General features: G+C 44.7%; 1 protein-coding gene across 3 annotated transcripts in view; it reads right to left on the bottom strand.

Moving 5' to 3' along the window:
- Window positions 1-3,282, bottom strand: part of Rreb1 (ras responsive element binding protein 1) — a 173,624-nt gene extending 170,342 nt beyond the window's left edge. For 2 of the 3 annotated variants that reach the window (XM_030247397.1, XM_030247394.1), the window contains exon 1: window positions 3,107-3,281. The gene's annotated coding sequence lies outside the window, so the exon portion shown is untranslated. Of the gene's footprint in view, window positions 1-3,106 lie in introns of all 3 variants that reach the window. The other variant, XM_006516757.4, reaches the window with a different exon arrangement.
- Window positions 3,283-13,238: the final 9,956 nt, after the last annotated feature.

The raw sequence follows: 13,238 nt of genomic DNA, 5'->3' as shown, positions 1-13,238 counted from the left end.
CTCTGTCACTGAGCCATATCCGAAATTTGCATAAATCATCATCATTATTGTTATTATTATTTCTTCTTCCTCCTCTTCATTCTCTTTCTTTGTTTCTTTCCCTTTCTGTCTTTTCTCTCTCTTTCTTTCTCTCTCTCTCTTTCTCTCTCTCTCTTTCTTTCTTTCTTCCTTCCTTCCTTCCTTCCTTCCTTCCTTCCTTTCTTTCTTTTTTCTTTCTTTCTCAGAACTCATTCTATAGACCAGTCTAGCCTCAAACTCAGAGATCCACCTGCCTCTGCCTCCCAAGTGCTGGCATCAAAGTGCTACCACATCCAACTGCATAAGTGGTTTCTTTAGGACGAATCCCCTAAGTACAGGTATGAGACCTGCTGGAGCCACTGAGATGACTCAGTGAAGGAAAGTGCCTGCCACTAAGGCTAATAACCTGAGTTTGACCTCTAGAATCCCCATGGGAGAAGGAGGGAACCCCATAGACACCATAGCACACATACCCACACAGGTACACGAGCACAAATAAATGAGAGAAAAATATGTTTTGAGTCCCACTGCTAACTCTTTCTTTTACTTGAAGTTCCTATCGGTTTTTATGGAAAGTCTTCTGCTATGAACCAAGCTTTCAAAGGAAAACTATCTCTTGTGTAGAAATAATTCTAAGTGCTTTTTTTCAAGTTTCCAGAAACCCTTAAAAATAATAACTATAATTTTCCTACAGACTATAAGAAGGTCTGCCATATGTAACTTTAAATAAAGCCCTTCTATAGCTTATGCAAACATGCTGTGTGCATATATAGCATGCAAACATGCTGTGTGCATGCTGAAATGAAGATTTCAACACCCAGTCTTGGGGCTGGAGAGATGGCTCAGTGGTTAAGAGCACTTGCCACACTTTTGAGAGGACCCAAGTTTAATTCATGTGGACCTGCATGTCTGCTTACACTCATCCACTATTCCAGTTCCAGAGCATCTGACACCCTCTTCAGACTCCTTCGGGTCTCAGGAACACACGTGGTACACATACATGCATGTAGACAAACACACTCGTATGCATAAAATTAAATTTAGAAAATCCTTTTACTTGAATAGAGGCTGGCTATTCCAATGACTACCAAGATTGCCATTCTACTCATGAGACAATACAGCCAAGGTCACCTAGGCAAAATAATAATAATCTGGGCTGGCAGTATGGCTAAATGACAGACTGTGCTGAGATCTGCAAGACCCTGGATTTAATCTCCAGCATTAATAGAAGTGAATAATAGAGCTGGATGTCATGGTGGCATATCTGTAATCTCAGAGCTTGGAAAACAGAGCTAAGAAGATTGCTACAAGTGACAAGCTAGCCTGGTCTACTTTGAAAGTTTCAGGCCAACCAGGGTTACTTCAACCCTTTCTTATACTCTCCAGCCAGTAAAAATTAAACCCTATTTTGGTGTGTGTGTGTGAATAAAATCTCTACAAAAGTCTTCACAACAAAATAATCAACCTCCTTTTACATGTTTAGAATATGATGCAATTTATAACGATTTTTCCCCCCGGTTTGTTTTTGCTTCTTGAGACGAGGTGGCCTTGAACTCCTGATCCTTGTTCACCTCCCAGGCATGTGCTATCATATTCAGCTCAACTTCCCAGGCATACTCTTCCAAAGCAAGCTCCATCCTGACCCACGTGGGCTTCTTTGGCAATAAATGGAACTTGACACGAATTCCCAAGTTCCTGGGTGACCTAACTCTGAGGGTGGTGCTACTATGGATTTCTCAGCACTTGGGTTCCTCACTCCTGTCCCTCCTCCTGTGACTCTGGTCCACTGGGCAAAGCCAGATGGAAGGAAAATGGGGCAGAAACCAGGAAGTATTCAAGACAAGTCTGAGTTAACAAACTCAGCTAACAATAAGTCTCCCTTCTGCAGGTACAGCGTGCCTTTCTTCTCCTCCTCCTCCCCGCCCCCCCCCCCGCAACCCACCTCCTTTCCTTTTTCTTTTCTTGTCTCCTCTGCCTTCAACCCCAAAGCCCATCACTTTCAAACCTCCGTTCTCCCTTCCTCATCACGTGCTTGGGGTGTGAGCCGCTCCAGGGCCCAGGAGGGAACTCAACAGCTTCTGCTTTGAGAGGACTGGACACCACCCCGCCCCCGTCTTCCCCCTTTAATAAAGGCCCTTTAATGTTTGTTTCTCAGGCTTTCCCCAAAAGCAAAAGTGTGACTGTCCCTTGTTCCTTTCAACTCGAGGGTATCAACTTCAAACCTTTGCTCTACTTAGCTACTGCTAAGAACTGTGGTAAACTGATGTCCTCTGAGGCAGTGAAAAAGCAAACACGGAACACAGCAGAGCCCCACCTCCTCCTCAGCTTTCCATTCTGGCCTCCTAAGCTCAACTGTAGTCTTCTCCACGGCCAGGCTCACCTACAACGTTCACTGCATCATTTCATCCAAGCCAAACCCGGTTACTGAGGCAACTAAGTTTTTCTTCCCAATGGCTCACAGAGAAACACATCCCTCGGGATCCCCTGGTAACCGTCCACTTATAATACTGGGGAGCCACAACAGCAAATGACTCGCTTTCCAAGGCTGGAAGCTGGCTGCCTCGGGCGGCCACGGGAGGGGTGTGCATCCAGTCACATTCCTGACCCACTTTCGCATCCCTTCCCTCCCCCTCCTCTTTCTCCTACTCCCAGGCAGGCCGCGAGAGCGCCCGCGCTTGGAGGAGCCACCCGCGAACACTCCCTGGACCACGGCTGGAGGGTGCACTGGGTGGCTGTCACTGCGGGGGACCCTGAGAAAGCCCGCTCCCCACCCCCTTCACCCTCTACTCCTGCGTGTGCTTCCTCCCGGTCACATGAGCTCATGAGCACCTGTTGGCAACTTCAGTCCCAGGCCGAGCCTCTTCGCTCGTCTCCCCATCCCCCCTCCTTGCCCCCCTCTCGCCCCGGGTAAAGCCCCTTAACGAGAGGGTGTGGGGACGCCCATTGACTCCCGTTTGCATACCCGCTTCCCTCCCTACGTAGGGCTCAGGGACCCATGGGTGAAGGGGACCCCGCCCCCACCCCCTCTCCCCCAGGCGGAACGCAGAGATGGAGTGCGCCCGCCCCCCAGCCGGACTGCTCTGGAAACCTGGGTTTCTCGTGGGCGCGGGGAGGGGATGCAGCCTGGTTCTGGCGAGGGCAGGTAGCGGGCGATGACCACTGGGTGTGCGATCCAAGCCGCCGAGTCCAGGAAGGGGGAGGGAAGCAGCCTTCGCAGCTGCAACTTCTGAGCCTGCCCCGCAACTCAGCAACTTTGCCTGCGCCGCGCGCCCCTCCCCCGCGTCACCAGGCCCTGGCGGGGGCTGCGCGTTGCCAGGGTCGAGGGATGCGGGCGATTGGGGAAGGGATATGGGAAATGACACAACTTCATCGTAGTTACATTACAGGGAGCACCTACGCGCACCGAGGCCTTGAGGAGAACGCGCGGTACTCTCATCGGCCCGCCAGGCGGTTACTGCTAGGCTCCTAGGGAGGAAGAGGGAGGAAGGATGGCGGCAAAGCCTGTGAAACTGTGTAGGGTGGATAACTAGGGAGAGGACCGCGCGAGGCGGTCCCCAGCAGCGAGCATCTTGCAGTCCGAGGCAGTGCTTCGGTAACCGCGGTCCAGCTCGCATAAATTGTTAAATTGTTCTCCACCCGACCCCATCACCGCCACCCTCCACGCCCACCTCTTCTAAAGACAGACCAAGGTGAAGAAGGAGGCAGCGGTGTGATCCGGTCTGTGGGGCGGATGCTACTGTGTAGGTGAAGAGATCATTGGTCACCTGATGCTTGTTAAGGGCTCAGAGGACAGCATGAGGCACCCTCTAGTCCCATCAGCCACGGGGGGTGCTTCAAGGAAGATGAAATCAGAAATGTCTGAGGGGGCTACACTGATGTGTAGAGATCCTGGGCCAGTTTGGGATGATACCTAAAGTTCTTAAAGTCAGGCCCCCAGGGGAGGTCGCCCCAGGTCGGGGTGGGGTGGTCCAGCCAGGAGGAAGAAGGGTGTAAACTGGAGGCCTGGACCATATTCACTCACTTGAGCAAAGGCACCGGAAGAGCCCAAGTTATCAACCACACCCAGGCCTTGGAAGCCAAGCTGGCTTCTAAGTCTCCTACCCGCCACTCATACTTGATCTGACTCACTGCAGAGTAACTGGCGCTCTACGCCTCAGCCGCTTGCCTGTAAAGCTAGAGATTTAATGGTGGTGTTATGAAGTTGAGTCACTCTGGGTGTGGGGAATCTTCGGAAGCAAAAGGGTCATTTCAAGTGAAAGTAAACTGCTTCATGGAGAGGTTTGTCAATAAGCTGAATGGTTTAATTACATGCCATCTTAATTTAAAGAGATGTGCATGATCACCGAGGCCAGCTGGACAGTTCCTTCTGATGTATACCTGGAAATTACTCTTTAACTCAGTCAATTCATTTCCTACTGGGAAATACCTCTATACTTTTCCCCTGGAAATAATTTTGAAAGCCTGGGACCAGAGTGTGGCTTTCCAGAGTTGTCCCAAAGATCCTCAGTATGCCATAAGTGATACTCACAGGGTGGGTGGGTGAGTGGGTCGTGTCAGAGGTCATTATACCACATCTTATCCATTCCAAATGCACTAGTTTTAACATCTTAGGTTTAACTGCACATCTCCCATGGCTTCTGCTTGCTGACATCCTGACATTAAGTTTTCATTTCACTGGCTTTCCCTCCCACTGGTCCATAAAATGAGGAAGTTTGATAAATGCTGAGTTAGGCAGTTTAAATCCAGTTTATTTGTTATAAAGTACAGTAGCTTTATCACAAGACCTGTCCATCTTCAATGCTGGAAGGGACCTGCAAGTCACCCAGTAGAAATTAGAATGTGCACTTTTTATGATGTAAAAAAAAAAAAAAGGCCTTCATTTGTTTGTGTGTGTGCATTGGAACTTGTGTGCACATGTGCATGCATGTGTATGTGTTCATGGGTGTGCACACATTTGAGTATGCATGTGTATGGTTATAAGTGTGTGTGTCTATGAGTATGCACACATAAATGCACACATGTGTATGAGTGTGTGCATGTATAAGTGTGTGTGTGTGCGTGCACATGTGTGTGTGTTATTGTTTAGGGCTAATAATTCATTTAGGAACTGTCACTTCTAAGCCCCTACAAGATTTGAACATAGTGAAGAGGAATGCTTATGTGCCATCAGGAATTATGAAAAATCATTTTAGTGTCATAGTAAAAGAGAAGTAGGAAGGAAATGAGTTTTTAAAGAACTATTCAAACAACTGTTCCCATTCAGTTCCCATCAGGGTTGTCTGTTAGGAGCTGTGAGTGTTGACGGTAGGTCAGGAATTCCATGTATCTCAAACCTATAATCAATGCCACCCTGCCTCTTGCCTGATTTTAACTTAGAGAAGGTGAGAAAATGGCTTTATTTAAATTTGACTGGCTTATTGAACTGAGAGTTTGGGTTGGTGGTAGAATGCCTGTCTAGCAAACATCTAGCCTGAATTGATTCCCCAAATCCAATAAAAAAAGATTGGCACTAAGCTATTTACAGATGGCAGTGACTTAGTTGCCAAAAAAATCTATTGTCAATTGAAAGTCTTTTTTTTTTCGAGACAGGGTTTCTCTGTATAGCCCTGGCTGTCCTGGAACTCACATTGTAGACCAGGCTGGCCTCGAACTCAGAAATCCGCCTGCCTCTGCCTCCCGAGTGCTGGGATTAAAGGCGTGCACCACCACGCCCGGCCCAATTGAAAGTCTTAAGTAAGAAAAAAAAAAAAGGCAGTTGTTTTGTTTTTGTTGTTTGGGTGGTTTTTTTTTTTTTTTTTTTTTTTTTTTTTTTTTTTGAGACTGGGTTTCTCTGTGTAATATCCCTAAATGTACTGGACTTAGTTTGTAGAACAGGCTGTCATGGAACTCACAGAAATCCACCTACCTCTGCCTCCCAAGTGCTGGGATTAAAAGCATATGCCACCATACCCAGTCTTAAAAAGCAGTTTATATGGACACGCTAGACAAGTGCTGCCCAGGCCTCAAAGATGCTTTATCAATTTTATTACATTTTTTTTTTTTAATGGGAGAGGGCTGGAGAGTTGTCTTAGAAATCAGGAGCACTTGTTGCTCTTGAGGAGGCCTGGGTTCACAACCCTCTGTACCTCTAGTCTTAGGGGATCTGACACACTCTTCTGACCTCTGCGGACACCTGGCATGCATATGATGGCCATACATATATACAAACATGCAGGTAAAACATTCACACATGTAAATAATACAATTAATAAATCTTAACAAATAAAACGGGGAGGAGATCCGAGGACCAGCTTACACTCAGGCATTCAGACTTGATAGCAGGCATCTTTGTTCCGTGAGATCTTTTCAGTCCCTCAAAGATGCCCTTTGCACACCAACCCTACCTAGTATCACAAGCCTTAGACTAGGATTGGGCCAAGTCACTTAACACCAGGCCTATCTTACATTTGTGTGTGTGTGTGTGTGTGTGTGTGTGTGTGTGTGTGTGTGTGTGTAGGCCACAGGTCTGAGGACCATGTTGCCCTTGCCTTTCACCTGTATATGGATTCTGGAGATTGAACTCAGGTCACCAGGCTTGAGTGCCAGTCACCTTCACCTATGAATCCCACCAGTCCCCAAAGGACAGCTTCTACTGAATGTCAACTGCTCCATTAAACCACTGTAAAAAAAAAAAAAAATGTAAGTAAAAATATTGTGAGTCCAAAATTTTCCCCAAAGAGTGTTAGAGACAAGTGTAAAAATGGTAGTGAATGAATAGGAGAGGAGAGGAGAAAGAGAGAGAGAGAGAGAGAGAGAGAGAGAGAGAGAGAGAGAGAGAGAGAGAACCTAAGAGCAAGTAGACCCTGTGGCACCAGTCTTTAAGGTCTTTAACTTCAGCTATTCAGGATGCTGAGGTAGGAGGATCTCAAACTCAGATCTTGTATCCAAAAAAAAAAAAGTAAAAAGAGGGCTGGTGTAGATAGCTCAGTGGTAGAGTACTTTCCTAGCATGAGCTAGGTGCTAGGTCTGATCCCTGGTACTGGAGAGAGGAGAGAAAGTAAACAGGGATGGAGAGATACACACCTTACAAAGAGAGATGAAATTACAAGTAGAAAAGAAAAATGCCCACCACTCGTTCCTTGCCAAACATTAGCAGCAAGGTTCTGTCTACTTGCAATGTTTTCACATGCAAGTAATATTTTATATTTTAATTATGAAATAGAAATTGTGTGTTTACATGCATTGGCTCATTTTGCTGGGCAGGGTCCTCTGTAAGGTAGATGGGACAATGATATGAAGCCCCAGATTACGGACCCCACCATTTATTTATGTAACAGGCATAGCTTGAGGACCTACCAGTCTCCAGAGGTGACACTGAATTTTATCACAGAGAGGACTCTTTAAAGGTTTGTCTTGTAGGAAAGATCTTGTCCAAAACAAAGAATTGCAGTTCAGTTAAGATAGTGAAGCTTAGAAAGGCCAATGAGCAACTTAAGGGTGCTATTGGGCTGGTTTTGTTTGCTTATTTATTTGCTTATTTATTTATCAAGGCAGGTTTGAGTGTGTGTGTGTGTGTGTGTGTGTGTGTGTGTGTGTGTGTAACCCTAGCTGTTCTGGACCTCAGTCTGTAGACCAGGCTAGCTTTGAACTCACAGATCTGATGGCCGCTCCCTCCTCAGTGCTGGGATCAAAGGCATGCACCATCATGGACAGGGTTTGGTTATTTGATTGCAAATGATACAATGTCTCCTGCAATAGATATGTTTTTAATCTTTGCAAATAACACCATGACATACAGTATAACCAGCCAGTTGTCTCTGCATCCATCAGTCAGTACCAAAAGAGGATTGGTCCAAGTCTTGTAGGCCAGGCTATCTTTAAACTATGCAGGGCAGGGTGATGTTGAAATTTGACTCCTGGTTTTCACTTCCAGGGATCTGGAGTGGAAACTCCCCCCCCCCTTTTTTTTTCCTTCAGAGCTAGAGATCAAACCCAGGGCAAGCACTTTGCCAGCAGGGCTCCCCCCCCAGCCCTTTGTTATGTACTTTCAGTCTGGGCTAGGTGTCTTGTAACAATGTAAATGCTATTTAAAAAGCTGTTACATAGTATTGTTTAGAAAACAAGGACTAGCAAAACAGTCTCTGCATATTAAGTACAGCTCTGTTAATTTGGGGATCCCCCCCTCAGGTGGTTGAATTTGTTGACAGGGAGCACAAGATATAGAAGATATAGAAGGTAGACTTTTAAAACAAAGTTAAATATAATATCAAACACATTGAATCTTAAAAAGGAAGTGGGCAGTGGGGTGCATGCCTTTAATCCCAGCACTTGGGAAGCAGAGGCAGGTGGATCTCTGTGAGTTCAAGCCCATCCTGGTCTACAGAGTAAGTTCCAAGACAGACAAGGCTACACAGAGAAACCCTGTCTCACAAAACAAACAAATAAACAAAACAAAAAGGCAGAAGGAAATTTCAAGGTTGTTTGGACTACCCTATTCATTCACTTTGCAGCCTTTGCATTGGCATACAGGGGAGAATTTGCTCAGTTAGGATGTAAAGTTAAATAGTGGTTATTTGAGATTAGCATCAAGATCTCCTGACCATGCTCTCTGTTCTCAGGGGCTGCCTTGGTAATAGGCCCTGAGGAACGACCCTCTGCAGTCTTGTTGCTACTGCTGTGTAGAGTGTGGGTCTATCTCAGTGACGGCAGGCGGGGATTGTTGAATTTGTGATAAAGTATTCCATGACTAAACATTTATTTAAGGAAATGTTCCTAAGAGGAACTGCAAGGGGATTTCAGCTCTGTGAGTTCCTTAAAACAGACACATGGCACCTTGCAACTGTATGTATGAACTGTAGTTCCAGAGAATCTGATGCCTATTTCTGGCCCCCATGGGCACATAGTGCCCATATATCCATGCAGACAAAAATACTGATACCCGTAAAGTAATAAAATAAATATAAAACAAAACAAAATCCACCACCACCACAAGAAACCCAGCTACTGTCCGTAAAAGTTGAAGGGAGAGCTCAGCTCAGCGGTGTTGGTGCACACCTTTAATCCCAGCACTCCAGAGGTAGAGATAGATGCAGAGGCAGGAGGATCCTCTGAGTTTGAGGCCAGCCTGCTCTACATAGCTAGTTCCAGGACAGTCAGAGCTACACAAAGAAACCCTGTCTTGAAAAACAAAACAAGGGCTGGAGAGATGGCTCAGCAGTTAAGAGCACTGACTGCACTTCCATAGGTCCTGAGTTCAAATCCCAGCAATCACATAGTGGCTCACAACCATCTGTAATGAGATCTGACTCCTTCTGGTGCATCTGAAGACCACTAAAATGTACTTAGATACAGTAATAAATAAATCTTTAAAAATAAAAAGAAACTGAATTTTAGTTTGTTCATCTGTCAATGTGATTAATAAATTCTAAAAAAGAAAAGAAAAACACAACCAACTCACAAGCAAAACAACAACAATGTTTAGGATAGAAGTTGAACAAGGTGATACATGTCTGTAATCCTGGCACTCAGGAGGCAGAGGCAAGAGGGGAGCTACAAGTTCCAGGCTAGCCTAATTTATTATACATTGAGTTACAGGATAGCCTGAACTACAAAATGAGTTGTCTCAAAAGAGGGGGAAGAGAATGAAGTATGGGAGATGGCTCAGTTAGTGAAGTGCTTGCCATGAGTTTGGACAACCAGCACACGGGTTCAGGCCAGGCAATACTCGGGGCGCAGAGACAGACAGATCTCTATGAGTTCAAGGCCAGATAGGGCTACACAGTAAGACCCTGCCTCAAAATCAAAACAAATAAAATTGAGTGTAGTAGGTCTGAATCTGTAACTCCAACGCTGAGGGGAGGTGTGGAGAAAGGTGTATTCCTGAAGCTTATTGTCCAGATGGTTAGTGAGGGATCCTGTCTCAGAGTGTAACTAGTGGAGAGAGACTAAAGGGGAGAGCCAGTATTAACTGCTGGTCTCCGTATGCGCATGTATGCACACATGCCTGTTTATTCATGTGCACAACACCCACTCATACACACAACCACAACATATAGCCTATACCTACTTTTAGGAAGAAAAAGGGAAGAGAAGGCACATCTGATATTTTTAAAAATACATTTAGGGAATACTGATTATACTTTAGAGAGCATTAAGGAATTATTGTTGCTGATTTAAATATTGGTAAGTTTGTGATTATATTTAAAATATAGTTCTCATTTCTTAAACAGTAAAATATTTGCACTGAAATCCTGTGCTATCTGTTACTAAAATAATCTAATTTTGGGGTTTTGGGTGAGTTAGAGAGTGAATATAAATGATATGTATATAGTTGTGGCTATCCTAGAACTTGCTATGAGGACCAGGCTGACCTTGAACTTGAGGAAGTCAAGATGTTTATCCATGGAGTGCTGGAAATAAAGGTGTGTGTCATTACATCTAGACTTTATTTTGTATTTTAAAAGTCACCTTTTGGCCAGGCAGTGGAGGCACACGCCTTTAATCCTAGCACTTGGGAGGCAGAAGCAGGTGGATTTTTGAGTTCGAGGCCAGCCTGGTCTACAGAGTGAGTTCCAGGACAGCCAGGGCTACAGCGAAACCCTGTCTCGAAAAACCAAATTAAAAAAAAAAAAAAAAAAAAAGACCCAAAAAGTCACCTTTTTAAAAATTTCTCTAAAATTTCCCAAAATAAAATGAACATATATATTTTTTCATATATACATGGAAGGATATATATATGTATATATATGAATATGAATGAAGGAAAAATGTCAGAAAGGAACATGTTTGTTTTTTTAAGGAAGGTTTGTAATATTCAGGAATATTCAGAGTGTGTCACCATGGAATCTCTATTATTAAGACCCTCTTTGTGGCTTAGAAGACTTGCTGTCATTGGTTTTATCCTAAGATCTGTAGAGCTGGTTTATAATACTGTATTCTTAATTGTATGGATAATATATTTAAAACACATGTGGTAGCTGAGGTTCTGGTTCCATTTTGAATGAGTGTGCTGCGTCTCCACCCCCTTTCTATTCATATCTGCATCTGGAAATCATCAAACTATCACAAAGACAATCCAATGAGTGCAGTTAATTTGAGGTATAGATACCATTGAGGTTATGAGCAAGATCGCTATCATCCAGTAAGTATTTGGTGATATGTTATAGAGATCTGAAAAACTGGAACATGTGTGGGATTCCCAAGGACACAGAGAGGAAGCAAAGTGCAGACAAGACCGACTTCATGAACTCAGAAGTTCTGGGAAAAGATTTTTTTCTTTTAATTAAAATATTTATTATTAGTTTTAGATGGAGGCTGCTTATATTGGTCAGCTTGGTCTTAAACCCCTGAGCCCCAGTAATCCTCTTGCTTCTATCTTCCAAATGGCTGGGACCATAGGCTTCAACCAGAGGGGAAAACATTTAATCCCATTTTGCTTAAATCACCCAAAACAGGTTAAAGATGTGCCAAGGACCCTTTTCTGCTTTCTTTCTTTTTTTTTTTTTTTTTTTTTTCTGTTTGTGCCCTAGCTAGTTTAATGTCAACTTGACACAAGCTAGAGTCATCTAAAAGGAGGGAGCCTTAGTGGAGAGGAAAGATTTCTATAGAATCCAGCTGGAGGGTATTTTCTTAATTAGTGATTGATGGGGGAGGGCCCAGCCCATTGTGGATGGTGGCAGCCCTGGGCTGGTGGTCTGTGCTCTATAAAAAGGCAGGCAGAGCAAGGCAGGAGCAAGCCAGTAAGCAACAGCACCCCCTCCATAGCCTCTGCGTCAGCTCCTGCTCCAGGTTCCAGCCTTGGTGAGTTCCTGCCCTCACTGCTTTTGATATGAAACTGTGAGCAAAACAAACCCTTTCCTCCCAGAGCTGCACTGGACATGGTGTCTCACTGCAGTGACAATAACCCAAACTGTGGCAAAGTGTTTCTGCTCTAAGACTGAGGTTCCTTCATGGTGATGGACCAGTCATCAGGATACTGAATTATTGCAGTGTCTGCAAAGCCTTGTGTGTGTCAAGCCCAATAATAATAGAATAAAGACGTCCTATGCAAGTGGAAGTCTGTGTCACTAATCAACTTATTTAGAAGACTTTCTAAATTTATATAATCATATGTAATATGTATTGTTTATTTTTTCTTTGTCAGAAATGGTGACAATGAGTTACTTTTCTCATTGTTGCCACCAGATATCTGATAAGGAGCTACTTAAGGAAGGATGGGCTGATTTTAGCCCGAAGTTCCAGGGTACAGTACATCACAGTGGGTGGAGCCATGGCAGGAGGAGGTTCGGCAGCTGGTCACATGCATCAGCAGTAAGGAAGTAGAGCGAGGTGGGTATCTCGCACCCTGGGCTCAGTTTTTCCTTTTTATTCAGGCCTGCACAGAGGACCATAGTACAGTGCAACCAATGGGCAACTGCTTTAAGTTCTGAAGAAGCTGACTGTGCTATGACACGCTTATTGGAAATAATGGCAATTATGGGGATACCTGCATGAATTAAAACTGATAATGTTTCTGAATATGTATCCAACAAGATGAAGCAATTCTTTGCATATTACTATATAAAGCATGTTACTGGTATTCCACACCATCCCACTGGGCAATCAGTTATAGAAAGAACCAACCGTACCTTTTGTGTGTGTGTGTGTGTTGCTTCTTTTTTTTTTTTAAATTAGGTATTTTCTTCATTTACATTTCAAATGCTATCCCAAAAGTCCCCCCATACCCTCCCCCTCCCCGACTCCCCTACCCACCCACTCCCACTTCTTGGCCCTGGCGTTCCCCTGTACTGGGGCATATAAAGTTTGCAAGACCGATGGGCCTCTTTTTCCACTGATGGCCAACTAGGCCATCTTCTGATACATATGCAGCTAGAGACACAAGCTCTGGGGGGTACTGGTTAGTTCATATTGTTGTTCCACCTATAGGGTTGCAGACCCCTTTAGTTCCTTGGGTACTTTCTCTAGCTCCTCCATTGGGGGCCCTGTGTTCCATCTAATAGCTGACTGTGAGCATCCACTTCTGTGTTTGCCAGGCACCGGCATAGCCTCACAAGAGACAACTATATCAGGGTCCTTTCAGCAAAATCTTGCTAGTATATGCAATGGTGTCAGCGTTTGGAAGCTGATTATGGGATGGATCCCCGGGTATGGCAGTCTCTAGATGGTCCATCCTTTCGTCTCAGCTCCAAACTTTGTCTCTTTAACTCCTTCCATGGGTGTTTTGTTCCCAATTCTAAGAAGGG

Source organism: Mus musculus, chromosome 13 (assembly GCF_000001635.26).
Source record: "Mus musculus strain C57BL/6J chromosome 13, GRCm38.p6 C57BL/6J".
Classification (NCBI taxonomy): domain Eukaryota; kingdom Metazoa; phylum Chordata; class Mammalia; order Rodentia; family Muridae; genus Mus; species Mus musculus.
The sequence above is the reverse complement of the archived record's forward strand: the minus strand, read 5'-3'. Positions and strand labels throughout refer to the sequence as shown.